This window comes from Pipistrellus hanaki (genome assembly GCF_964339955.1).
Source record: "Pipistrellus hanaki genome assembly, chromosome: 2".
NCBI classification, from domain to species: Eukaryota; Metazoa; Chordata; class Mammalia; order Chiroptera; family Vespertilionidae; genus Pipistrellus; species Pipistrellus hanaki.
In genome coordinates this window covers 181526131-181552370 of record NC_140504.1, presented here as the reverse complement: position 1 = coordinate 181552370, position 26240 = coordinate 181526131, and the positions used below count along the sequence as shown (strand labels likewise).

The following is a 26240-nucleotide window of genomic DNA, read 5'->3' as shown; positions in this document are numbered from 1 at the left end:
GTATCTCCGGGCCCGGGAGCCCCTCCCCCCGGACCCCCAGCGCCAGACCCTTCGCCCGGCTCTCCACCCGCCGGGGGAGGACTTCGCTGGGACCCGGCCGACTGCGGGAGCGGCCGCAACTTCAAACCTGCAGCCCCTCCCGCGCCCACCGTGCCGCCCCCGGGGCTGCGGGAGGGGGCGCTTGGTCCCTGGCTCTGTGCCCCGGGGTGGGAGGAGAGGCACGGAGGGTGGACGGACAGACAGACTCCAGCCAAAGATGGACCCGGGAGCCAGGGACGCAGGGCCCGTGGAGATCCCGGCTGGAGAGGAGGGGGCTCCGAGCAGACGCGGGAGACGCAGCCCCGGGTCAGGCTGGGGGGGAGGGGACCTGCAGCAGAGACGGGCGAGGGGCGGCGGGACACCGGACAGATGGGGGGGGGGGGTGAGGGGCAATCGGACAGAATAAGAGGGGAAGCATGGCCGGTAGGGATGCGGGGCAGATGGGGACAGAGACGAAATGGAGGAGAGGAGCGGGGTCCGGCGTCCAGACGGGGAGGGGGGACTAACGGGGTGACATAACCGAGCTGTAGGATGGACAGGGGTTTCCAATGAAGGTGGGGTTCTAATGAAGATGCGGGCGCACCGCCCGGATCCCCGAAGAGATGGGGAGACACTGGAGACCGCGATGGGGTACGGTCTGGTCAGGATGGGGGGGGGGGGGGCGCTTTAGCAGAGATGGGCCAGGGGGAAGGGACGGGAAAGGGGCTCGGCAGAGATCCAGGGGACCTCGGGCTCAGGCTCTAAGTTCCCAGAGAGAGGGGAGCGGTGGGTGGGCGCCGGATGGAGTCCGTTCGGGCAGGGGCGAAGCCGGCAGAGCTGGGGAGGGGGGCGCCCCGGGTCCGGCCGGTGCGGGAACTCCGGACCCCCCGCGGGGAGGGTGGCCTCGGGGTCCGGTCCGGGCCGAGCACTCACCTGGGCGCCGTCAGCAGCGGGAGCGGGGGCCGGCGCGGGCGGGGGCGGCCCAGGGGCACAAGTTTGCCATCCCTACGGCGGGGGCCGGGCCGGGCGCGGGCGGCTCGCGGCGGCCGCGCGGAGGCCGAGGCTCCCGGTCCGCGGAGCGGCGGGTGCAGAACAGGCGCCGCGGAGCCGCGCGGGGCGGGCGGGCGCCGGGCCAGGCGCGGGCTCCCGCCGCCGCCCCCACCCCCGGCCCCGCTCCCCGCCCGGATCGCCGGCCGCGTCTCGCGCCGCCTCCTAGGTGCGGGCGGCGGCCGCAGCCCCGGGCGCTGGAAGCCGGCGCCGCATCCTCCTCGGTCCCGGGAGCCGCCGCCGCTGTCTCCGCCGCCACCGCCGCCGCCGCCGCCGCCGCCGAACCGGGCCGGCTCCTCCGGCTGCTCCGGCTGCTCCGGCCGCTGCCCGCAGCGCGCGCCAGGCCGAGTGACGGCCGAGGCGGGACGCGGCGCCTGCGCGGCCGGACCCGGGAGGGGGCGCCGGGAGCCGCGGGGGAAGGGGCGGGGGGCGGGGGGCGGGGGCGACGTACGCCGCCTCCTGTTCCGGGGGGAGCAGCGCCAGCCGAGCCGAGCCGAGCGCGCCCTCCCCTCCCCTCCCCGCCCCGAGCCCCAGGCGCCGGCGCGGGAGAAGCCCCGGGTAAGCCCCCGCCCCGCCCAGGGCCCCAGCCAGCGGAATGAGGCGATCCGCGGCGCCCCTCCAGCGACACCCCTCTAGGCTCCAGGCATCGGCATCGCAGGCAGCCAGGGTCTCAGGGGCCCTGGGGACTGGAGCGTTTGCTCCCCCTCCGCCCCCGCCCCCGTGTGCATTGCAAATTGCATGTCCCGGTGCATGCAGGTGCCACTCGTGTGCGCTGAACTTTGCATATGCTTATGCATACAGGTGCCTTACGTGTGCACTGCCATGTTCCCCGGCTCTGTGCATGCAGCTGCTACACGCATGCACGGTGTGTTTACATAGGCTCAGGTCCTGGATTCATGTTGCCTGTCATTGTATGTAGAGATGCTATTTGTGTGCACGCTCACAAGGGCCACACGTGTGCTGAGTGCTTTCTGTGAGTCACTTGTATGGAGGAGCCACATAGGTACACACTGCAGTGTGGTATGCTCTGTGCATACTGGGGTGTAAACTCTGCAATGTTGCATGTCCCTAAGGCGTGGGGATGCTACACGTCTGCAGTGTGTTACATGTTTTCCAGCCTGCCTTGTCTATTCCCATGAGCACCTTTCCCTGTGCCGGGGGCGCCCCCCATCTTGCCTCTGTTTGTGTAAAGGCAGCTAGAAATGTGCAGACCCGCCCCCTCCCCAGCCTGGCACGGTGCCCAGGGACAGTTGGGTTGGGCCGGAGGCCGCATGGTACAGGCAGCACCCAGGAAAATGCCTGTGGCTCCGGGCCCTGGTCGGGTGGTTTGTGGCCTGGGCGTGTTGCCACCAGGAAGATGGGCAGACCAGGGACACACCACGTTGACCAAAGACATACTAATCGGATGTCTCTGGTCAGAGGACGAGCCAGCCGGGAGGCCACTCTGCAGTGAGGGTGAGCTGGGACCTGCTTCGTAAAGGTTCTCTGGTCGGGAAAGGACCAAAGAAGCCCCCGGTCCGCCCAATCCCAACCCCACTGCTCCGCGGAAGCCCCTTGCGCTGTCTCCCTGGAGACGGGGGCTGGAGGAGAAGACTCCCCCTCTCCCAGGGCAGGACCAGGAAGAGGCAGAAAGAAAAGCCCCTTGTTTCCTCCCCGAGGCCCTCCCCCCACCCAGCAGCCTCAGTGACATTTGTTGTGAATGATTGTGAGAGATTATCGACGTTAATGGAAGGAGGTAATAAGGGGCGATGAAGGACTATCACCCGCCACCTTAAGGGGATTTATGAGGCTGTGTGAGGCAGGGAGGAGGGCCGGCACCCTCCCTTTCCGGCGTGAGCCCAGCGCCGGCAGGCAGGGCACCCGCGTCCTTCAGGGGCCCTCAAACACGCCCCGGGTCTCTGGGTTCGAGGCTCAGCCCCTGTTGTGAAAGCCAAGCCGGGCAGCTTGCTATCTGCTTGGCGTGTCGAGAGCCACCCCACGGGCAGGGAAGACGCCAGGCCTCCTTGCTTGGGCACTGTGAGGGGCAATGCGGTTGCTGGGGTCGAGGCCTTGATGTGGTGGGCAAAGGTGGGGAGAATGGCCGAGACAGGGGGTACCCACAAGGATGTAGGAGCAGGCCCTCTGCAGCCTCCAGAACCCTATCCTACAGAGCTCTGGCCCCTTCCACTCCGAGGGAGCAGCCTCCCTCTTCATGAATATTCATGACAGCATACTAGAGACCCAGAGCCCAGACAAACTCGGCTGGTCTCTGGCAGATGTGCTGCAGCTGGATCCCTGAGGCCCTCCCCCTCCCCCCTAGAATGCAGCTGGGTGTGAGGTCATCAGAGGGGCTGAGTCCAGAGAGATAGCAGCACTGTGTCTGTTTCTCTGTTCCTTGCTAGACCTTAGATTTCTTGACCCCATTCTTTCAGCCACAAAAAAAAAAAAAAAAAAAAGTATGCCCTAGGAAAGACAGGTGGTCAGACAGAGGGAAGGACTGACAGACAGCACTGCCTATCAGGGGCTCGCATTGGCAGAGTGAGGTCAGCAGGGCAGGAGGGCTATGGGAGCTGGGTGGAGAGAGCAGGGCCTCCTAGGGGTTGTGCAGAAGCAGGCTAGATCAGGGCAACCCTCTGGAACCCCTCCCAACCGTGCACCCCCACATCGGGACTTCCCCACCTCCTTTCCCAGGAGCCCCTGCCCTTCCAGACTCACTCTGGTGAGGAGGCACCCAGGAGGACTCAGAGTAATTACAAATTGTTTCCATATTCAAATCCGGCTGGTTGAAGAAAAATTACTTTTCCAACAGCCTGGACCGGGGGGTGGGGGTGTGTGAAAAGAGCAAGTCTTAGCCCCCGGAGGGGCCTCCAGGGAGCCTGGAGCAGAGCCTGGGCACGGGAAAGGGCACCAGCAGAGCTGAGCACGAAGGGCTGGGCAGGGTGGCGGGACATCCCTCCGCCTGCCCCTTCCCGCACAGCCTGGGCAAAGGACAATGGCCCCAGCCCTGTCCCCCCATTGGGACGCCCTGGGACACCTCTGGCAGGTGGGAGGGGTCTAACCCCACAGGGCAAGCGGAAGTCAGGCTCTCTCCTGTGCCCTCGCATGGCCACGCTAGGTGATCCTGAGCAAGTCCCTTTAGCTTCCTGAGCCTCTGTTTCCCTCTGTGACATGGTACAAATGATCTCACCCGGGTTTTACCGGATGGCTTCAGTGAGATAAAAGAGATGGATTAGCAACAGTTACACCTCTGAAAGAGATCTTTTTAAATTGTTATTATTACTAGAGGCCCAGTGCACAAAATTCGTGCATGGGAGGGAGGTTCCCTCAGCCCGGCCTGTGCCCTCTCAGGAAGGGTCTCTAGGCCTGGCCAGTGATCAGGGCCTATCAGGGTTTTCCTTCCCCCAGCTGCCAGCAAATGGCCCCGCCACCGCCGCCACCACTGCTTACCATCTGTGCAGCACTGCCCACCCCCCCCCCCACCCGCAGCCACTAGGTCACCTCCCTCTGAGGGCAACAGGCATGGAGTGCAATCGCTTGTCTGCGGGGTGATGTGGGTTGATGTGTGTGTGTGTGTGTGTGTGTGTGTGTGTCCCGCCCCCCGCCAATCAATCACATCACACTCGCTTGGCTGGCCTGGCGCCAGTGCGTGTCTTAGTGTGGTCGTCCAGAAGGTCGTCCAGACAGGACGGTCATTCTGCCGTTCAGTCATTCTGTTGCTTTGCATATTATGCTTTTATTATTATAGAAGATTGTTAAATCCTCATCCAAGGACATTTCCCCCATTGATTTTTAGAGAGAAGGGAAGGGAGAAAGAGGCAGAGAGAAACGTCGATTGGTTGCCTCCTGCACGCACCCTGGCAGGGGCCAAAACTCCAACCCGCCACCTGGGTGTGTGCCCTGTTGGGGATCAAACGCGTGACCCTTCGGTGTACGGGACGGCGCTCCCATGGACTGAGCCACGCCAGCCAGGGCTGAAATTATTTTTTATTAGCAATGAATTCGTGTTTTTGTTAGCAGTAACAGCCACCAGGGGCCCAGTCTGGAGGCAGCACAGATGTCAGTGGGACAGCTCAGGGGAGGATGGGAGGTCAAAGAGGGGAGCAACCCCAGCCTTCCCCGCCTGACCTCGGCTCTGCCTCCCACCGGGCCAGCCGCCGCCATGCTTCATTGCCCTTTAAACAGATGAGAAAATGTTCTTTTCTGCCCGGTGATTTATTTCGCCCAAAGCCTGAGGTTTCCTTCTGACTGGTGGGACCTAAGAGCGCCCCTCCCTCAATCCCTGCCCTCCACTGCCACTCAGCCAGGCACCCACCCACCCAGAATTCTGTGTTCAAAGATCTCCTTCCAGCCCCCCACTCCCACCGCAGGCACCTCTCAGGAGCTCCCAACCTGTCTCCAAAGACACCCAAATGTGTGTAACGGTCTTCTTCCAGGGTCTGCCCCAGAGCTCAGATGACAGACCCTCACTGCTCTGACGTCACGGATGCGGGAGGGCATTCTGGAAAAGGCGGGCTGTCCTTCTGTGCCCGGGGAAGTCCTACCTGTCCAGCTCCCCTCCTTCCTGCTGCAGACGCCGGGAAGCCGGGGGTGGGCAGCCCAGGCCGGTGTCTGTCACTTCCTGGTGATGAGGATCAGGGAGAGAAGGAGGCTTCTCGCTGCCCGCCTGGATCTTCCCAGCAGGTCAGTCCCTGGATCTCTGGCCCCGGTGCCTAGGGCGAAGGATGGAAAAGACCTTTAAGGTCCGGAGTGATCTTAACATACACGGCCTTATACTGGAGGGTGGGCAGAAGAGCCTGGCACTGAAAGGGTGTCTTTAGTCATTCAATTTAAAAAAAAATATTGAGATATGTACACATATAATACCTTAATAAAAACATTGAGTGTTTACTATTGTTCTAAGCACTGGGATCCAGGCCATCAGCAAATCCCGCGCTTCTATCTCCTCAAGCATCCCAGATCTATGCCCTCGTCACGTCCCCACGGCCAACACCGGAGAGCCAGCCACCGTCCTCTGGTGCCTAAGCTCTCCCTTACTTAATCTCTGGGCTCCCGCCTCTTCCTCAGCACCCAATCCATTCTCCTGGAGCCCACGGAGCTATCTTTTTAACGTGCGAATCTGGCACAGAGCACTATGCCAGATACGTGGTAGGTACTAATAAGTATGGCTGCATGCATGGTGAAAGGCAAACAGTGGCCCTGAGCTCCCAGGGAGCCCAGTGTGTGATCCCTGGGGAAGGTCTGTCCAGTAAAGCAGTGTTTCACAGTTTCTCCTGTGACGATGCATCAAGAGTTCAGGCCCTGGCCGGTTTGGCTCAGTGGATAGAGTGCTGGCTTGAGGACTGAAGGGTCCTAAGTTCGATTCCAGTCAGGGGCATGTACCTTGGATGCAGGCACATCCCCAGCAGGGAGTGTGCGGGAGGCAGCTGATCGATGTTTCTCTCTCAATGATATTTCTAACTCTATCCCTCTCCCTTCCTCTCGATAAAAAATCTATAAAATATATATATATTTTAAAAAAGCATCCAGGCCCTGTGTCTCTCACTGGTTGTGTGACTTTGGACAAGTCACGTTTGCTCTCAAAGCCTTAGTTTTCCCATCTGTGAAATGGAAGTTAAGATCCCAACCTAGCAGAGCTGACTGAGCCCCATGAGATGACAAAGACTCAGTGCTTCTCCCAGTGCCGGACCCAGGGGGGTGTCCGCTGCACGGCTGTGGGCCCTTCAGGCTTCCGCGGGGATGCAGGCTGTTCGAGACTCTGCCGTCATGGCGCTGACTCAGAATGGGTCCCTGACCTTCAGGCCTTCCCAGGGTTCCCTCGCCTCTCCCTCCTTCCTCTCCTCCTCTCTCCCCACCCCAGCCCAGGAGAGAGACACCAGCAAGAGTTATCTGCTGAGATCATGCAGCAAAGGCAGCAGCAGGAGCCACGGTGTGACCCGGACAGTGTGTGTGTGTGTGTGTGTGTGTGCGCGTGTGTGCTTGCCCTGCAGAGACAAGAATTTGGGCCCACTTCTCTGCAGCACCCCTTCTCCTGCGTGGAAACCCTCTTCCTTTCCTGCCTTCCTTGTCTGTGTAAACACGCTCTTACACAGATGCGTGTACAAACCCACCGCCACACAGTCGCCGGCCCACAGGCCTGTACGCTTCGCTGGGATACACGGGTATATAAATAACCACATACACATTCAACCCCAGGACACAACCACCTCCATTTTTCTTTCCTTTTTTTGTTGTTTTGCACCCTCTGTCTTCCTGGTCCAGTGAGATAGCGGCCCAGCCCCCTCCCCCAGCAGGAAAGCGATTATGCTGGCGAGGGGCTGGGCCTCTATCACACTGCCAACCCGGCTGGCTTATCTATCAGCCCTGTCACCTCCTGCTCCAGGCGGAGGTCAGACACAGCCCCTCCATGTTGACAGGAGGCAGCCAGGCGTTCCCCTTGGCAAATCCTCCCGGAGATCTAACCCACTCCCCACCGCTGCCGGCTGTGACACCCCGAAATGGCAGCACCGAACCCCGTCCCCACACCCCCAGGCAGGTGGGCACGCAGGGGGCGCCTCAGAAAAGCCGCTCCCCGCTCCCTGCCTGGCAGATCGGGCACAGTCTTTGTCAGCTCAGCTCCCTGCTGGTGGAGGGGCCCGGGACAATTGGCAGGCCCGGCACACTGGCAGGGGGCCCAGGGTGTGCCCACTCTTTGAGACGCCCCGGGTTCTCTCCCCTGGGCTCCGTGCCACCGGATCCCGCCGGGCTGGGCTGTGCCAGGCAGGACACAATGGGCATAGCAGGCGGGGGTGGCCTAGAGGTCTGGAGGGACCGGCTCATCCTCCTGAACCTCTCTGTGAGGCAGACACGGTGCCAGCTGCTCTTCACGTGCGGTCACCAGTAGCCCCCGGGACCACCACTTACAGGAATCGGTCACCCTTCCCATTTCACAGATGGGAAAACGTGGCAGAGCCAGACCCGTGCCCCCATCCCCACCCCCATTCAGTGGCTGTGTCCTGGCTCCTCCCCATCCTCCTTGCCACCCCCAGAGGACAGACCAGATGCCAGTCCTGGAAAACAACGTATTCCAGAGGAGACCGGCTCCCTCAGGGGGAGAGACGTAAGGGGGTCTGACTCCCAGGGCCTGGCTCCTGCGACGAGAGGCTGGGGCTGGACACCCAGACTCGGGGAGGCAACCGGAACCGCTGAGGGTGCTGGGAAGGGCCTCAGACTAGGATCACTGACACCCACACGCCTCCTGCAGGCACGGCCACACTCCTCGGGGATGCCGCTGCACACACCCCAGGAGGTCACCCCTCTCCCCTAGACCCACTCGACCGCTCGCTGGCAGTGAAGCAATCACGCCTCTAGCTCACTGCCAAGCCTGGCACCACTCTGGCCTCTGAGGGCCCTGGCTTGGGGCGAGGCCTGTGGACGGGGCAGGGGTGGGAGAGAAGGCTTCCGGGGGGTTGTGGTTGGAAGGGAGAGGCCCGGGTGCGTCGCCAAGCCAGCGCTCTGTGTGTCAGAGTGGGAGTGAGTGGGGCTGGGCTCGGGTACAGGTGTGGGCGGCCGTGTGCGTCAGTGTGCCGGGGAGGTCTGTGGTGTGTCTGTGTGCGGGTTCTGTGTGGATCTGCCTAGGCCTCGCACAGAAGCCTGGGCCTGGCTCTGGGGATCTCTGCTCTGAGTGTGTGTGTGTGTGTGTGTGTGTGTATGTTTGTATGCAGGCTGTGTGCCTTTTGCATGCGTTTGCCTGTTGTCGGAGTCTGGGTACAACCAGAGTATGTGGTGTTTCTTTGTGTCCAGTGTGCGCTTGAGCCTGAATGTGATGTGTGTGTGTGTGCGCGTGTGCGCGTGTGTGCATATGTGTTGGGGGGGGAGTGTGTTCAGGCCTGTGTGTGTCTGTGCCTCTGGGCAGGGTGTGAGTCAGGGTAGCCGGCATTCACAGGGCTGTGTGTGCCAGTCTGTGTGTCAGTGTTCGGTAGGTATCTGTGCCAGCCTCTGGTGTGTGCCCCTGGGTGTGCACGGAGATGGGGGCAGCCTTCATGTTTGCGGTGTGTGTGATACCCCTTGGTGTGTGTCTGTGGGTAGCTGTGAGCCTGGGTGTCCTCTACATACATGGCTCAGACGAGGGGTGTGGATTAGCGTGCTGAGTATGTCCATGTGACGTTGTGATTCTCGTCTTTGGGGACTTTCTGAACTAATGCTTTCCAGGCAGCCCCGCCCCTTCCCCAGGCTGAGAGCTTGGCCATGATCTCCACTCCCAGCCCCTCGGTCAGCTCGGCCCCTGCCTTGACCTGGAGAGCAAGAGGCGCCTGGCCACCGGGCACAGCGGGAAGCACAGGCCCCTTCCCACAGGCCGCTCGGGCTCCCATCTCACCGAGGCCGGCCCTCTGAGGCTGCGCCCCCGCGTCCCGCCCAGGTCTGCCCTGGAATGTCTTTCTCTAGAGCCTGGTGACCGCAATGAGTCCCCTGGGCCAGGAGAGGTGGTGAGGGTGCTGGGGCCCATGGACCTCAGGGAGTGGGGCTGCAGAGCCGCTGGAGGGATTGCAGATTTGAATTTCAAAGGCAGCTGGGGCCCAAGCGTGTTTGCCCTGCGCACCTGCGTGTGTGGTGTGTCTGGGTGACTGTTCTGTGACTGTGCCTGTGGGAGGCCCTTGGCCGGGCTGGGCGTGTGTCAGGGAACCCGGCATGCGGGGTGTCTGTCACTGCGTGAACGTCCACAGAGCACGCGGGCGTGTCCGTGCACATGTGGCCACGCGTTTGCTTCTGCCAGTGTGTGTTTTTAGGGTGAGTCTGCATGAGCTTGCCTGTGTCCGTGTGTCGTGTTCCAGGCCCTGCTTGCATCTGCCTGTGCCCACGTGTTTGGATGCTCGCTGTCTGTGTCACTGAGGGGACATGCACAGAGGTGTGAGGGTGTGTCCTGTGTCTGTGCATACATGTGGACGGGCGTCGGCATCTGTGATTCTGCATGGGCATGTTTTTGTAGAAGTGAGTCAGTCTTTGTGGGGCTGGGGCTGGTGGGTGTGTGTGCCTGGGTGTCTATGTGGCTGCACAGGAGGCGCGAGTTAGAGCACAGGAAGGACCGCCTGGTCCCCAGGCAGTGCCAACTCCTAACTTGCACAAACACACATGATCCCTCACTCAGACACACCTGGTCACATCCCCAAACACATGTAACGCACACAGGGGGACAGGCCCCTGACCCTTGGCTCTGGGGGCAAGCCTACTGGTGCATACCTAGGACTGCACACACACACACACACACACACACACACTAATCCAGAGATGGAGGCAAGTTCATGTGCACGTCTCACACTCACTTGAACACCCTTCCCCTCCCTGAGATTTGGACCCTGTGGTGTGAAGTGGGCTGCGGCCCAGAAGTCTCAGTGAGAAGGGCAGCCTGAGTCACTGAAGTCCCTTCTCTGCTGTCAGGCCCCGCTGGGCCCTGGGGGCTGGGAGAGGTCACCCTGCATCCCCTGTCCCAGAAGCCCTGGAGCAGTGGGTGGAGGGGAAAGCCCCCACATCCGGCTGTTCCCCATCATTCCCATAGCGTGACACCCCACTGCCAGAGGCGGGCAAGGGCCGGGAGCCGCCTCCTCGTGGGAACATACAGAGGGAGAAACAGTATATCCGGGCTCTGTGCATGATCCTGTGCTCGCACGCACGCACGCGCATGTGTGTGTGTGTGTGTGTGTGTGTGTGTGTGGGTATGTGTGTGTGTGTGTGTGTGAGTGTGAGTGTGTGTGTGAGTGTGTGTGTGAATTTGTGTGAGAGTGTGTATGTGTGTGTGAGTGTGTGTATGTGTATGTGTGGGGGGTATGTGTGTGAGTGTGCGTGCGTGTGAGTTTGTGTGTGTGTGTGAGTGTGTGTGTGTGAGTGTGTGTGAGTGTGTGTGTGTGTGTGTGTGTGAGTGTGTGTGTGGTAATATTTGGGAAGGACATGTGAAGCCAGAGGTTAGGCTGGAAGTACATCACTGAGAGCCTTGTAAGCTAAACCGGAGGTAGATTTTTTTTGGAAAGCACAGAGATAAGGGTTTTGGACGGGGAAAAAATCATGGTCAAGTTTGTTTAAGGAAAGAGAACTGGAACAACTAGAAGGTGGATTTCAGGAGTCAGGACTGGAAAAGGGGACTTAGAGCCTCATTCATTCATTCATTCATTCAACAAATATTTACTCATCTGGGCCCCCAGGAACTCCTGGAACCTGACCACTAGCTGCTTCCAGTGGAGGAGGGGAGGCACACACACACATATGTATGACATGTTAGTGTGCCTGAGTACAGAGAAGGACAATGGTGCCGGGTAAGGGGGAGGGGGAGGGGGAGGGGCAATGTAGGTAAGGGGGTGAGGGCCGATGTCTCTGAGCAGGTGGCCTCTCAGCAGAGACCAGGGGGGTGCGGGTGTTCAGAGGCAGCGCTGTCCGAACAGGGGCCTGCAGGTGCGAAGGCCCTGAGGGGCGGCGTGCCATTTATTCAGGCGGGGCCGCTGGTGGGAAGCCGGTGATTTCTATTTTGGACACGCTGCATCGAGGTGCCTTCAGGACAGCCAGGGACGGTGACCAGAAAGCAGGAGAGATCCGGATAAAGACAGGGCTCCGAGAGAACGGAACCCTGGGAAGGGACGCAGCAGATGGAGAGGAGGGGGTGGGGCCACGGGACTCACACAGGATCCCCAGATCGGCCCCGGTTCTAGCTGCCTCTCCTCCCCATCCTGCCCGGGCCCACCGCCCCTCCCCGCCTGCCAAACTGCTCTGCCGCCTGAGAGAGAGCCAGGGAGGCAGGCGAGGCGGCTGACAGGAGCCCTTTCTGCCTGACTTCCCATGGTCCCCGGGCTCCCTCTGCCCCCAGCCTGGCCACCGGGCCAGCCCGTCCACCGTTCGTGCTCCCCTCCTCCAGCGTGAGGCGGAATCCTCCAGTCACTCTGCGACCCCCTCTGCTGTTCTCAGTCCTGGGGAGCCGGGGGGGGGGGCCTGGACGGAGAGTCTGGAGGGCCACAGACTTCCTAGGTGGCCGCTGAACCCCAGTTTCCCCCTGGTGTTGCGATTTGGAGAGGCAACCTCTGAACAGGACTGTGCAGCCCTCACAGATTTCCTCGCAGCTCAGAGGGTCTCTGGGAGCCGGGAACTGCTCAGCAGCTGGCTTCAGTGGGCGCGGGGAGCCGTGGCCTTGTTTGTGGCGTGTGCCCGTTTCCAGGTGTAAATCCTCCCATGATGGCCGGTTCACACTGCCCAGGTGGAGTCAACTGGCTGATGAAATTCCTAGACGTTTAACCGTCAGCTCTCACAGGCTGGGATGAGCCGGCGTCAGACCCTTCCCAGAGAGACAGCGGCCTAACGCACGGGGGCGGGCGTGTGAGTGTCGATCTGCCTGTGGACGAGGAGGGAGAAGAGCTGGGCTTCTCGTCCCCCATCTTCCCTCTCCACACCCACGTCACTCCCCAGGGAGGGGCTCAGCGCTCTTGTCTGGCCCATGGCACCTCCAACGCAATCCCTTTGACACTCTCCAAGGCCCTCTGCCCACTGTGCTTCCCGCTCAAAGCTGGGCTGGTCCCCACGCTGCCCCACGTCACCTGCCTCTCCCCCCACCAAAGGGGCTCATATTAGGAAACAGAGGACAGACAGCCACAGGCCATGCCATCCTGACCCACGGCCAGACCACAGCTGGGATCTCTGTAGACAGTGACTTGGATATCTGGCCCAGGAGCTCCCTCCCTCTCCCTGTCCTCGCTCCCCCTTCTCCAGATGGAAGGCGGGGCTGGCCTTCAGCGGCGGGCCTGCCAGTTCCATCACACCTGGTTCCAGCGCCTCCTCTCAGACACAGCCCCAGCCTCTGCGGCCATCCCTGCTCCCCGGCCCCCTACCGCCTCTGGCTCCCCAGGCTCTCCGATAAGGGGCCAAACTAATTGCATTAGGATTTCAGGTCAATTAGCAAACAATTACACGGGCACACTGGTGCCTGGTGTGGAGCAGTAACTATGGCTCCTTTAGCCAAAGCGAGGTGGCTGCTCATCCTCCGGGCCTGGCCCCCTCAGAGGACCCGAACCGGGAGCCACTCCCAGCCTGGCCTGGGCCGAAGCCTGCGGTTCTCCTTTGAGGATCTCTAAGCCACTGTTCATGCTGAGGGCAAGGTCTGCCCAGGCCAGTGCACAGGGAAGGGTAGAGAGGAGAGGGAGGGAAGGTGGGTTGAGGGGACAAGGAGGAGCTGAGGGAGAAGGTACAGAGACTTGGGGAGGCAGTAGGAGGAAAGACGTAGGGGTCAGTAATGGATGCTGGAATGGGTCAAGTGAGCTCCCCACTAATGGAGAAAACCAGTGGGGCCAGAGTAAGGATTGGCGGGGGGGGGGGGGGGGGGGCGGGCGGCACAGGATGGTGGGGAGCACAGGATGGTGGAGGGCACAGGATGGGGGGAGCACAGGATGGTGGAGGGCACAGGATGGGGGGAGCACAGGATTGGGGGGCACAGGATGGAGGGGGAGCACAGGATGGGGAGGACAGGATGGAGGGGGAGCACAGGATGGGGGGGACAGGATGGGGGGGGAGCACAGGATTGGGGGAGCACAGGATAGGGGGAGCACAGGATGGTGGGGAGGCACAGGATGGAGGGGGAGCACAGGATGGGGGGGACAGGATGGTGGGAGAGCACAGGATGGGGGTGACAGGATGGAGGGGGAGCACAGGATGGGGGGGCACAGGATGGGGGGGACAGGATTGGGGGGAGCACAGGATGGGGGGGCACAGGATTGGGGGGGCACAGGATGGGGGGGCACAGGATGGGGGGCACAGAATGGGGGGGCACAGGATGGTGGGGGAGCACAGGATGGGGGGGCACAGGATGGGGGGAGCTGAGGCAGCAGAGGTAGGTAGGACCAGACTGGGATTGTTATTCTAGGGCTGTGGTCAGCAAACTGTGGCTCGCGAGCCACATGCGGCTCTTTGGCCCCTTGAGTGTGGCTCTTCCACAAAATACCACGGCCTGGGCGAGTCTGTTTTGAAGAATTGGCATTAGAAGAAGTTGAAGTTTAAAAATTGTGGTTTTCCAAAGAAATTTCAGTCATTGTTCTGTTGGTATTTGGCTCTGTTGACTGATGAGTTTGCCGACCGCTGTCCTGGGGGATGTAAACGTTCTCCTGGAGGCCTCGGGGGTGCTGGGCACTCGGGGTGAGGGGAAGAGATGAGGCAGAGACTATCCTGGGCTCCCGGCCGTGGACCACCAGAACCACCTATCTGCCTGCGGGTCTGCCTCGGGGTCCCCCGGTCTCCCCTCCGGACCCCTCTGGAACCCACTGTCCTGTTCAGGACCCCGAGGCCATACAGTAGCTGCCAGTCTGCCCCACCCCGGTCCATATTTCCCCCAGTGACCACCCTAAAGAACAGGCCCAGCGTAAACCCTGAGGGCTCCCCAGCACTAGGGGCTCCCTGCCTCGGCGTTCCCCGTCTGACCCCAAATCCTCGTGCCAGGCCCTGTCTCCTCAGCCTTCCCCACGCTGTTCCCGCTGCCTCGATGGCTCTCCGAACTCCCCTTCCGTGTTACCAAATGCAACCTTCCAGGCCCCCCTCTGCCTCCCCGTTCTCCTCTCCTCGGGCTCCCTGTGTAACCCCTCCCTCTGCAGGAGCGCGCACTCCGAGCAGGAGCTGCGGGTGCCAGCGTCCGCCTGCCCCCACCCCCCACCCCTCACCCCCCCACCCCACCCCCGTCCGCAGAGCTGCTCCTGGGCAGGCCTGGCGTTGGCCACGCTGTCTCCCCACCCAGCACCGAAAGCGGACGAAGAGCGAAGGAAAAAGGGGGTGGAATGAAAAACAGTTCCCCCTGAGGAGGGTGGGGAAACTGAGGCAGGGGCCCAGAGAAAGAGTCGTAAGTCTGGGGAATGCTTCCCTCGGAAAGGAAGCTGGGCCGAAACCGGTTTGGCTCAGTGGATAGAGGCTTGGTCTGCGGACTGAAGGGTCCCAGGTTCGATTCCGGTCAAGGGCATGTACCTTGGTTGCGGGCACATTCCCAGTAGGGGTGGTGCAAGAGGCAGCTGATCGATGATTCTTTCTCATCGATGTTTCTAACTCTCTCTCCCTCTCTCTTCCTCTCTGTAACAAAAATCAGTAAAAAATATTTTAAAAAGAAAGGAAGCTGGGCTGGCCTGCAGCTCTCCGCCCACGGGAGCCACGCCTTACCCCGTCCTCCAGGGTTTTTCCTGAACGCCCTCACAGCGCCCGCAGGGTCTCACGTCAACCCACTCTCACCCAGATGTTCCCATCCCTCCTTTCAAAAATAATGAGATGTTCCAAAACCCCTACTACGCTCGGGATCCCCTAAAAGCGAAGGCAGGTCTCCTGAGGGCAACGGGCACAGTAAATTGAGCTGCAACACGAAGGACTGTGGACAGACTCCAGGAGGAAGCTCCCGGCCATCGGGGCTCAGCCCCCGACGTGCTCCCCGAAGGAACAACCGATGGGCAGGGCCGTGGCTCGGCCTGTCCCGGGGAGACCAGGCCGCGGCCAAGCTATGGGTCACATGCCTCCCCCCCAAAGGCACGGGGTGACCCTGCTGACTTTCCGGGAGTTTGCTTCTCACCGAGGCGGCTGCCACTCCATCTGAAGGCCCATCACTCACGTTAATTACCAAGAAAAGCCGATTTCTCCTCATTTCCAGACTCCAAATGACAATATCATTAGGCTGGTAATGTGCGGAGAAATCGCGCGTGTCTGTCTTGGAACATGTCCTGAGCCAGAATGGGAGAGGGCACCCCGGCCACGCTCCGCCTCCCAGAGGCTCCCGGGGCGGAGGGCCAGCCTCCGGGGGAGGCGCTGTGCCACCCGGCGGGGGCGCTCCCTCTCTGGTCGGCGGGCACCACGGAGGGCGGCGAAGCCACGCCAGACGAGGACACAGTGACCGCCCACCACACACACAGACGCTGGCAGATGCAAGCGCGGCCAGCAGCTCCTTTCTCAGCCTTACACAAGGACGCAAACCCCCTTGTCCAAGCCGAACTTGAACTCAGGCCTGTCCGCTGGCACAGCCCTTATCCATACCCTTTACTCCGAGCTGCCTGCCCGCCTCCAGGCCAGGAGGCACCGGGCACCATCTTGGCCCTGGGAGGGGATCGGCCATTCCCGCGCATCCTTTCCCGCCTCGGCAAAGCCAGTTCCCTGTAGGGAGCAGCTCCCAGCGCCTCACACCCCTCTCGGCACCTTCATTGTGCTTAGTCCTCAAACACGCTCCCTGTGCGAGGTCGCTGAGGCCCTGAGAGGTGGAGTGCTTTTCACAAGTTCCAGTCTCGGAGCTCAGCGTGACCCCACGCCCGCCCAAGGTCCGCGCTCAGGCTGAGAGCAGAGTCTCCCCTTCCATCCACGCTGTCCTCGGGGACAGGCCCTCCGTCACTGCTGCTGACACGAGAGCGGGACCCAAGCAGGCGCTGCCCTCCGGGGCCGAGGTCGGGAGAATATAATTACAGCTCAGTGTGGCCCGCACGCGGCACCGACGAGGAGACACAAAAGGGAGATCCTGACCAGCCATCAGAGACGTGCAATTAAAGCAGCCATCTGATGCGGGCTTGCCCGCTGAGCGGAAAACAGTTGTTTTGTGTAAAAGGCGGCACCCGTACTGGGGAGGGCTGGGACCTGGGGCTCTCTCCGGCTCCGCTGATGGACGGGGACATTAAAACCGCTTTTCCGGAAGGCCACGGGGCCGCGGTGTCAAGAGCTTCGGAAAACAGATTGACCCCTTGGTTCTGTTCATCTACTTTTAGGAGTTCAAGCCGAGAAATAACCAAAGATGCGGAAAAGAGAACCGCGCATAAGGGTGTTTATCGCCATTATTTATGGCTGTGGGAAAATCACAGCCAACATAAATGTCCAGCAATGCAGGCTTGGTTAAATAAATTATGATATCTCCATATATAAGAATATTATGCAGCCATTACAAGTCGTGTCCTTGAAGGAATTTTTACAATGTGGGAAAACGCTCGCTGTGTGCTGATAAGTGAAACAAGGCGAGAGACAAACGTATACATAGAGGATGTTCTTAATTGTGTAAAGAAAATATTTAATCAATTCACTTAAAGTCTAGAAGGAAATAAACTGAAAGTTAATCTGAGGGGACTGTGGGTGATCTTTTTGTTTCAGATGATACTTTTCTGTTTCTTCTAAATTTTCTACAAATTTCGGGGAGTGAAGTCATTAGAAATGCATGCAGAGTGTGTGTGTGTGTGTGTGTGTGTGTGTGTGTTGGTCGGGGTGGGGAGGGATCCCAGGATGTCTTGAGAATACAAAAGCTCCTAACCCAGCCTGGGGCAGTCAGGGAAGGCTTCCTGGTGGAGGTGGTACCCGGGCTGAGACTCAGAATGAGGAAGCTTTGCCCAAAGGAGGGTGGGTGATAGGCTCGGAACCAGTATGTGAAAAGGCACAGAGGAAGGAGGGATGCTGACCCCTTCTGGAAACTCCTAGCAGCTTGTGTGGCTGGATGAAAGGGCAACAGGCAAACCCAGGTGGTGGCAGAGCAGACAGGAAGGCCAGGCTGAGGCGCTGGTGCTCTGCCCTGAGCACAAAGTTCAGCATCCATGGCCCTAAGCAGGGGATGGAACAAGATCCAAGTTACACGTGTCAGAAAGCTCATTGTGGCCACAGAATGGAGAGGGGAGAGGGGCGGAGGGGGGAAGTGAGGCAAGGAGTGGAGCCCAGAATGCAGGGGAGAGCAGGTAGGGGCCGATGCATCTTCCGGGTGAGAGAGGGGTTGGCCCGGGCTGGGCGGACGGGCAGAGGAGCAGGGGGAGCCGCCGCAGCAGAGACTGTCACTGTGACAGCACTGGGTGATTGATGGGAGAGGGCGGCGGGGTGCGGAGGGAAGGCCCTCTGACAGCGCCGACAGCGCATGCACGCACACGCACAGACTGCACAGCTTCAGGAGTGCACCCCTCTCCCCCATTTCCTCCGAAGAGGCACCTTCGGTGACATTGGCTGCAGACCGTGGAAGAAGCTGACCTTGGCCCAGCCAGAGCTGACCTCTGGCTCACCCTGGGCTCCCCTGTCCTCCCAGCCTGCAGCTCCGGGAAGCAGGAGTGGGCAGGGTTAGGGGAAAGCCCACTGCGGGGGTGGGGAGGGGGCATGAGCAGGGGCAGACATAGAACGGCCACAGCTAGGTCTTCCCTCAGGACACAGATACACACTCACACACGGACCTGGATCCACAGAGGGCGAGCAGGTCACCCCTGGAGCTGCTGAGCGTCAGGCACGGGCAGAGATGCACACAGAGACAGCCTGGTGTAGGCCGTCAGACACAGGCCCTGCCACACACACACACACACACACACACACACACACACGCAGGCCTCCAGCACAGTCAGCCCCACACGGGCCTCACACTCAGGCCATTGTGCTCGCTGGGTCCCCCAGGCCCGCCCAGCTGCTCCGCCCCCAGCCCCACCCCCGGGAGGACAGGCCGAGGCTGGCAGAGGGGCCAGCCTAAGGAACTGGCACAGGGACCAGCAGCCAAATGGGGCAGCCGGGAGGGAGGCCTCTGAGAAGGGGTTGCCAAGGCAACAGGCTTCTGCAGAATCAACGAGGGGCTTAGATTCTCTTCTCTTATCTTTAGAAGTTGGGCCTGGGCGGGATGGGTTGGCCAGACGTGCCCAGGCAGCATCTGAGGGCACAGACACCAGCTTCCCCCCCTGCCCCGGGGGTTCCGGTGGGCATGTCCACGTCCAGGCTTCTTCCACGGGCTCCAGCCTTCTTCCTCAGAGTCATGTCCTGGGCAGGATTTTCTTCGTCTTCTAAATTTTCTACAATTTTGGAGGGGGAAAGTCATTAGAAATGCATGCAGTGTGTGCGTGCGTGCGTGTGTGTGTGTGTATGTGTGTGTGTATGTGTGTGTGTATGTGCGTGCATGCGTGCGTGTGTATGTATGTATGTGTGTGTGCGTGTGTGCGTGTGTGTGTGCATGTTGGTGGGGGTGGGGAGGGATCCCAGGATGTGTGTGTGTGCGTGTGTGCGTGTGTGCGTGTGTGTGTGTGTGTGTATGTGTGTGTGTGTGTGTGTGTGTGTGTGTGTGTGTGTGGTGGGGGTTGGGAGGGATCCCAGGATGTCTTGAGAATACAGAAGCTCCTAACCCAGCCTGGGGGCAGTCAGGGAAGGCTTCCTGGTGGAGGTGATGCCAGTGTTGAGACTCAGAATGAGGAAGCTTTACCCAAAGGAGTCCTATCAGCAGTACCTTCCACCCTTCAGGCCCCCAGAATGAGGACACAGCCTGCCTTCCCCCTACAGCCTGTGGACGTCTGTGGCTTAATTGATGATGTATTGGGGGGGAACCGGGGCTGGGCTTTTCCAGATTTGTGTGGTGGTGTGTGTGAGGCTTGTGTCTGAATGAGTGTTTATGTGTGTGTGCATCTTAGGGGAGACTCTCCCCATCACAATTCTTTTTTTCTTTTTTAAATATTTTTTTATTGATTTTTTACAGAGAGGAAGGGAGAGAGATAGTTAGAAACTTCTATCAGCTGCCTCTTGCACACCCCCCACTGGGAATGTGCCCGCAACCAAGGTACATGCCCTTGAGCAGACTCGAACCCTTCAGTCTGCAGGCCGACGCTCTATCCACTGAGCCAAACCGGTCAGGGCTCCCCATCACAATTGTTGTGCCTGGGACTACATGTGTGCTTGTGTGAATTCCCTTTCCACATGGATAAACAGAGTTCCCCTCTCCCAGCCCCACTCCTCGCCCCACCCGGGACCTCCACCCTTGTCTGGATCTCTCAAAAGTGAGGGTGAGGGCAGAAATCTCAAGCTAGAAGGTTGGAGGAAGGCCTGGCCTTGGTGTTCCCCCTTGTCCAGGCAGACCCTCATGTCTGAGCAGATAGCTCCGCTGGGCGACGGGAGGGGAGGGGAGGGGGGCGAGCAGGAGAGTAGTGGGAAGGACAGGGAAGGACTAGACAGATCCCAGCGGACAGAGGCTGGATGAGAAGGTTCCGGGAAGCTCCAATGAGCTGACTCTGGTGACTCCTCCAGCTGCTGGGGATTTCTCTGTTAATCTGGGACTGCTCTGTTTGCATCTCATTTGCCTATATTTGCATAAGAAGGGCCTGACTGGCACCAGAGATCAAAATTCCTAGCCTGGGTAATTGTGTGAAAAAGCCTCTGGAGACCAACCAGCAGGAAGCCTGGGGGGAGGGAAACAGAGGCAGGAGCTGGGTTGTGTTGGCCGTTGTGGTCCCTGTTCAACCCAAGGAGCCTCCATGCCCCCTGAACCCTGGTGCAGCAGGGGAGGCATGGCGGTGGGTAGGAGGGGTGACAAGACTGAGAATCGAGTCACCCCGAGAGCCCCTGGCACCCTGCTGGAGCTGGGGAGAGAGCATCGCCACGGGTGGGGGTGTTAAAGGCAGAGTTGGGAGTGGGGGTGGGGAAGTAAAACCTGGTCTGGTTAAGAGCTGACCCCTCAGCAGCCCCTGGTCTGGTTAAGAGCCGACTCCAGCCAGAGTGCCGGGGTCATAGCCTGGATCTGCCACTTACTAGCTCCAATACTCTCAGACCTGGGCACCCCAGGAACCTGCCACGGCCCCCCACTTTAGATGACACCACGTCGGCTCTCTCCTGCACGGGGTGCATGTGAAGGTCCACAGGCTCGGGGTTGTGCCCACCCGGAGCTCCAGCCCGTTCAGGACCACACCCCAGCCCAGGCCCTGGAATCCCCTGAGCCTGGTGGCCTCTTTCCCAGGTCCTCTGTCCTGAAGCTCTAAGAGTGCCAGGCGTGGACCAAGCAGGAACCCGAGTGTTGGGGCATCCACAGGCCTGCATACAGGCCCCTCAGCAGCCCCTGGAGCCCAGGGATGGAGGAAGGGAAGGGGTTGGGGGGGGGGAGTGGGGGTGGCGGTGGAGGGCCAGGAGCTCCTTTTGCGTTCCCGCCCCGGGCTCTTTAAACATCAGGGCTGTTCTGACAAGCTGTGACCTTGGGCAAGTTCCTTACCCTCCCTGTGGCCCCACGTAGGGTAATAATAGTCGCTGCCTCAGAGCTGCATGAGGATGAACCGAGTTGGTTCATGTTAAGCACAGAGTAAGAGCTGCTATTCTTATCCATTATTCTGGCCTTCGGCTCTCTCCCTCCTGCTGCCCAGGGAGCACCTTGCCTTTGGCGTTAGAGGCCGAGGAAAAGGTAGGGAAAGGGGACCTGCCCTCCTCCGCTCCCTCCCTCGCCCCCCTCAGAGCCCAGGCTCCCTCTCTCCTTCCCCATCCACCGCCCCCAGGCCAGGGGTCAGGGTGGCGAGGGCAGCCAGGCTGTTGGACTGAATGCGATGATTTGTTTAGTGTTCTTATTGTTGGTTGAATGAATGAATGATGAATGACAAAGAGTGAATGAATAGACGTCACACAGAGAGAAGGCCGACCAGCAGATGTTTGGGCTTTGGGACTCCTGGGATCTGTTTGCTCTCAATAGATCGCGGAGGCGGAGAGTGGGTGAGGGGCCTGGCCATGCTCTCCGAAAGGTCGGCTCTGGTTTTGGTGAGCAGCTCAGGCCTGGGGAAGGCACCTGTGCCTGTGAGTGTGAGAGCGGGGTCCCTGCCTGAATCTGGGCCCTTTTGAGTCAGTGTGGGTGGGTGTCTCCATGTGAATCCCAGTGTCTGTCTCTGTCCCCGCTCAGAAGCTCCTTCCTGCCCAATATGAGGCCCTGTAGCACGCCCCACGAGGGGTGGGGTGGGGAGTGGTGGGGAGCCTCAGTACCTCTTTATCAACACCCCTGCCCCCTCTGCAGAGCCAGAGCTCAGTGTGCAGGCCTGTCAGCTGGCGAGTTGGCTGGTGATGGAGAGCTCTCACGGGGCCTGGCGACCTCCGCCATCTGGCTAGGCTGGTGACCTCCGCCATCTGGCTAGGCTGGTGCTGGGGAAGGTGGTACTAGGCTCAGCTCAAGAGTGATGAGAGTATGTGCTTGTGGGAGCACAGGTGAGTGTGTGTTGCAGTACATGTGCTGGTGTGTGTGTGTGTGTGTGTGTGTGTGTGTGTGTGGGTATCTGTGTGTGAGAGAGAGAGAGATTTTATGGAGGCAAAAGAGTCTGTGTGTGAAAGAGAGATTTTGTGTGTGTGGTGACTAGGTCTGGGTATGACTGAGTAGGATTTCATGTGTTTGTATTCACAGCTGTCCGTGTGTGCCTGCATGACCGTCTCTTGCTGGTCTGGGGTTTTTGCACATGATGGTATGTCCCAGACGTCGGGTGAAGTGTGTGGGTCTGGGGGGTTTCCGTGGAAGGTCTGCGGCGAAGGCAGGAGTGGGGAGGACCCAGGCCTTCTGTGTGTGTGGGGGGCGGGGGGGGGGCTGGAGCTGCGACCTCGAGAGGAAGTGCCATCCTCCGTGAGTTCCTGGCCCAGCTTTCAACCAGGAGAAACTCACCTCCAGGGCCATTCTTTAGAGACTGTTTTCATGTCTCCCGGGGAGGCCCCATCGCACTGAGGCCCACCGGAGGGCAGGAAGTCCCTGTGTGGGAAACCGAGGCAGCCCAGCGAGGCCCGGAGGACCTGACTGTGCCCGGCCTGCGCCAGGAGGCAGACCCCGGCCTCAGGCCCCGCAGAACGCCCGGCTCCCGGAGCACCCTGTGGGCTCTCCCTTGCCCGCCCCACACAGACCGGGCACACGGAGAGACTCTCTGAGGAACAGTCACACCATCACCCACGTGTGCGCACTGACGCAGCATCGCACAGGAACCACAGATCTTGTGGCCCCAAGCACATGGATGTGCACACATCAGGACACACACACATTCACCCAGGGACACAGGTGTACGGGCACCTGCCTCTTTACACTCTGGAGCATGCCCATACGTCAGTAAAATGCACTCTTGCAAGGACACATGTGCTTAGAGTGACATGCCTGCAGGCATGCTTCAATGTGTGTTCACACACGTTCTGCCCTTCCCACCCTGGCTCTAGTTCTCAGTCCCACAGACTGCCGCAGCTCTCACAGGGGGATGGCCCTGTGAGTCCCAGGTGGGCATCATAGGAGACCCTTAGGAGCAGGTAGCTGTGTGTGTCCACCCGTCCAGATGCGTCTGTGTGGCTGTCACTGTGTCTGGTAGTCCATGCGGCTCTAACTCTGTGTCAGACAAGGAAGTGTCTCTCTGTGACACCGCCTATTTCCCTGTGCCTGTCTGTGTGTATTCGGGGCAGGACCTGTGTGTAGCTGTGTGTACTCATTTGTGTGACTGTGAGGCGTGTGGATGAGAGTGGGTAATGTATTTATCTGTGCGGCTGCATCTTGCGGACTGTCTGAGCATGCCTGTCTATGTATGTCTCTGTGCATGTGTGCACGTGTGCGCGTTTCTCACGTGTTCCTAGCTCTGTGGCCTGGAAGTCCTCTGGCTGGGCAGGCTCCGCTCCCGGAGAGGCTGTGGCCTGGGGCGAGGCCAGGTGGGACAGCGCCGAATCCCTCAGCCACTGACAGTCGTATTTACCGAGCTCCGAGTAGGACGTAATTGCTTCTATTAATCTTTCTCCGGTTGTTAATTGCTCACTTATCGGGTTGTGTATTATGCCGACTGTTGCTCTTAATTCGCCTCTATAGCTGCAGGTGTTCGCCGCCTTATTAACTGTTAATCGGCGCCACGAGGAACGGAGACTTAATTGGCCCCCAGAGTGGGACGCACGCAGGCCAGCCCCGGGCACTGCCGGGCTCTCAGCCTGCCCCTGGAACCCTTACCCAGGAGCACAGGTTGCTAGCGGGGAAGGAGCTGGCCCAGCGCCATCCACTGGCAGGTGGACGGCGTAGGACAATGAGTGACATCTGCAGGCGATGATGGCCCCCTCCTCCAGAAAGCCAACCAACCAATCAGCATCCGGCTCCCACACTCCCTCTCATCACCAGCAACCTTCTTCTTCCTGGGACAGGAGCCAACCTCATTTCTTTTAATTATCTGAACATAACTGAGAACTAAGAGACCAGCACTTCTCCTGCCTCCCCTCTGATCCCGGCAGTCAAGGCTGTCAGGGCAACAGAGACGCCGGGAGAAAGGAGGGCAGCTGGGGGAGCTTCTGCCAGAGCAGGAAGTGCAGTTCAACCAGAAGGACTTCCCAGCTTCTCCAGAGGCCAGCTGGAACCATCCGAGTCCAAATAAGAATAAGAGCTTCCAGGAGGAGAGCCACTGCCGGTCCCAGCCACCCCCAAGGGGGCCCTCTCAGCCTCTGCTTTCCCAGCCCCGACCTCCCTGTGCACTGCTGCCCGCTGCAGCGGCGGGAGGTCTCCCTCCTGAGGGTCCGACCTCTGCCTTCCCCTACCCAAGGCACAGCAGAGGAACCCCAATTGTCCAAAATGGGACACCGAGGCCCAGACAGGGCAATGGAGCGACTCCAGGGCCCCCCACCCTCTCTGGCCAGGGCTCAGATAGGTGAGTATCCAAGCAAAGTTTCTGCCGCCAACATCCTCCTAGACCCTGCTCCATCCCAGACATCTCAGACCGCGAGGGAACTTTCTCGGTCACCACCTTCTTACTTTTGGTCTTTAAAAAAAAATAATATGTATATATTTATTTATTTATTTGTTGAGTTCATATAGAAAGGGAAAGAGAGATAGAAACATCAATGATGAGAGAGAATCCTTGATCAGTTGCTTCCTGCACACCCCACCCTGGGGATCAAGCCTGCAATCCGGGCAATCAAATCGTGACCTCCTGCCTCATAGGTCAACGTGCAACCACTGAGCCACACCAGCTGGGCTCGGTTTTGGTCTTTAAGCCTCTCACCCTCAGCTGCCCCTGCTGTAGCTGCCTCAAGCTCCAGCACCTTGGAAACAGGAGTGCAAGGTTTCTGGAAACAGCTGACCCCTGAGAGACGAGTATGTTAAATGTGTTCACATGTGGTGGTGGTGGTGGTGGTGGTGAGATGGGGGGTGTGATGGGGGCAGGAGGGTCCATGCTTCACCAACCTGGTATCCAGCCTCCAAGAAGGACAAACAAGCAAACCAACCTAGTCCACCTCCTGTGCTTCGAATCCAGTCTGCTCTGACATCGGAACGTTTATCCTGATGTTAGGTGTCAGGTTTTGAGCTGCAAAGGAAGCTGACTTGCTTTGGTTGGGCCCCGAGAGAAGCTGGGCTCTATGGAGGGATGGAGGGAACTTCCATTACGTGCCTACTGCGTGTCGAAGCAGCAATAAGTGTATGCAGAGGCGGCAGCTCACGGAATCCTCACATAACCTGATGAGTCAGGGATTAGTATCCCTCTTACGGAGAAGCAAACTGAGCTGGCGAGAGGGAAACCAAGCTTGCCCAAGGCCACACAGCCAGGAAAGGGCAGAATTGGGATTCCAACCATTGCCTGCATGTCTTTGGTCAGTGATATCGCGAGGGGTTCATCCTAATGGTTCCAGAAGGTGACCAGGGCTGGAATCGGTGATCACTATGATATTTTACCCACTTGACCCAAACCTGGGAACATTAGTAAGAAAAATGTGCATGGGCCTGGCGGTGTGCTCAGTGGTTAGAGCGTTAGCCTGCACACTGAAGGATCGGCGGGTTCGACTCCTTGTTAAGGACACGTACCTCTGTTGCCTGTTAGTTCCTCTCTAGTCGGGGTGCCTGCGGGAGGCAACCAATATGTGTGTATGTCTCTCTCCCCATTCCTTCCTCCCTCCATCCCTCACTTCTACTCTCCAAAAAGCAATGGGAAAAAAAAAATTATCCTCAGGTGAGGATTAAGAAAATAATAATAACATAAAATGAATTAAAAAAAAACATTAAAATTTTTAAAGCCGCTTACGCATGCGCAGCCCTCGAGCCCATCAAGCAGGCTAAAGCGAAGGGAACCTGTCCACCGTCCAGGCACAGTTCCCCAAACAAGTCCCGGCCCCGCCTCTATGCTAATGACATGCAGATAGATGTAAATTTGCACAAGCAACTGCTCAAACCTTGGGAAGCAAGGAGATGGCACAGAAGTTTCTATGGAAACCCAAAGGCGCCCCCCCACACACACCTCGTGGCACGAGCAATCTGCACAGACACGTGCACAGAGGCCCAGGGCTCCTCGCTTCGCAGCCCGGAGGATGCAGGAGGCTCGGAGGGCGTGAACCGGAAGGACCCGCGGCGCCGGCGGCGTCCACCGGGTGCTGAAGCCCGAGGAAGCCGCGGGGAGAGCGGCCTGGCGGGGCGCCCTCCACTCACCCTGAGGGGGGCTTGGCAGCCCTTCAAGTCCCTGGCTGCTCCCGCTCTGGCCTAGCGACGGGAGCCCCGCCCAGCGTTGCTTAGCAACGGCTCACCGAGCCTAGCAACC

General features: G+C 59.7%; 2 protein-coding genes across 8 annotated transcripts in view; both read right to left on the bottom strand.

The window, feature by feature from the left end:
* Positions 1–1547, bottom strand: part of ADGRB2 (adhesion G protein-coupled receptor B2) — a 37976-nt gene extending 36429 nt beyond the window's left edge. For 3 of the 7 annotated variants that reach the window (XM_084873008.1, XM_084873011.1, XM_084873012.1), the window contains exon 1: positions 952–1543. The gene's annotated coding sequence lies outside the window, so the exon portion shown is untranslated. Of the gene's footprint in view, positions 1–951 lie in introns of all 7 variants that reach the window. The other 4 variants (XM_084873010.1, XM_084873013.1, XM_084873014.1 and 1 more) reach the window with 3 other exon arrangements.
* The window catches only part of COL16A1 (collagen type XVI alpha 1 chain), a 184617-nt gene that overhangs the window by 107853 nt on the left and 50524 nt on the right, over positions 1–26240 (bottom strand). The window lies entirely within an intron of this gene.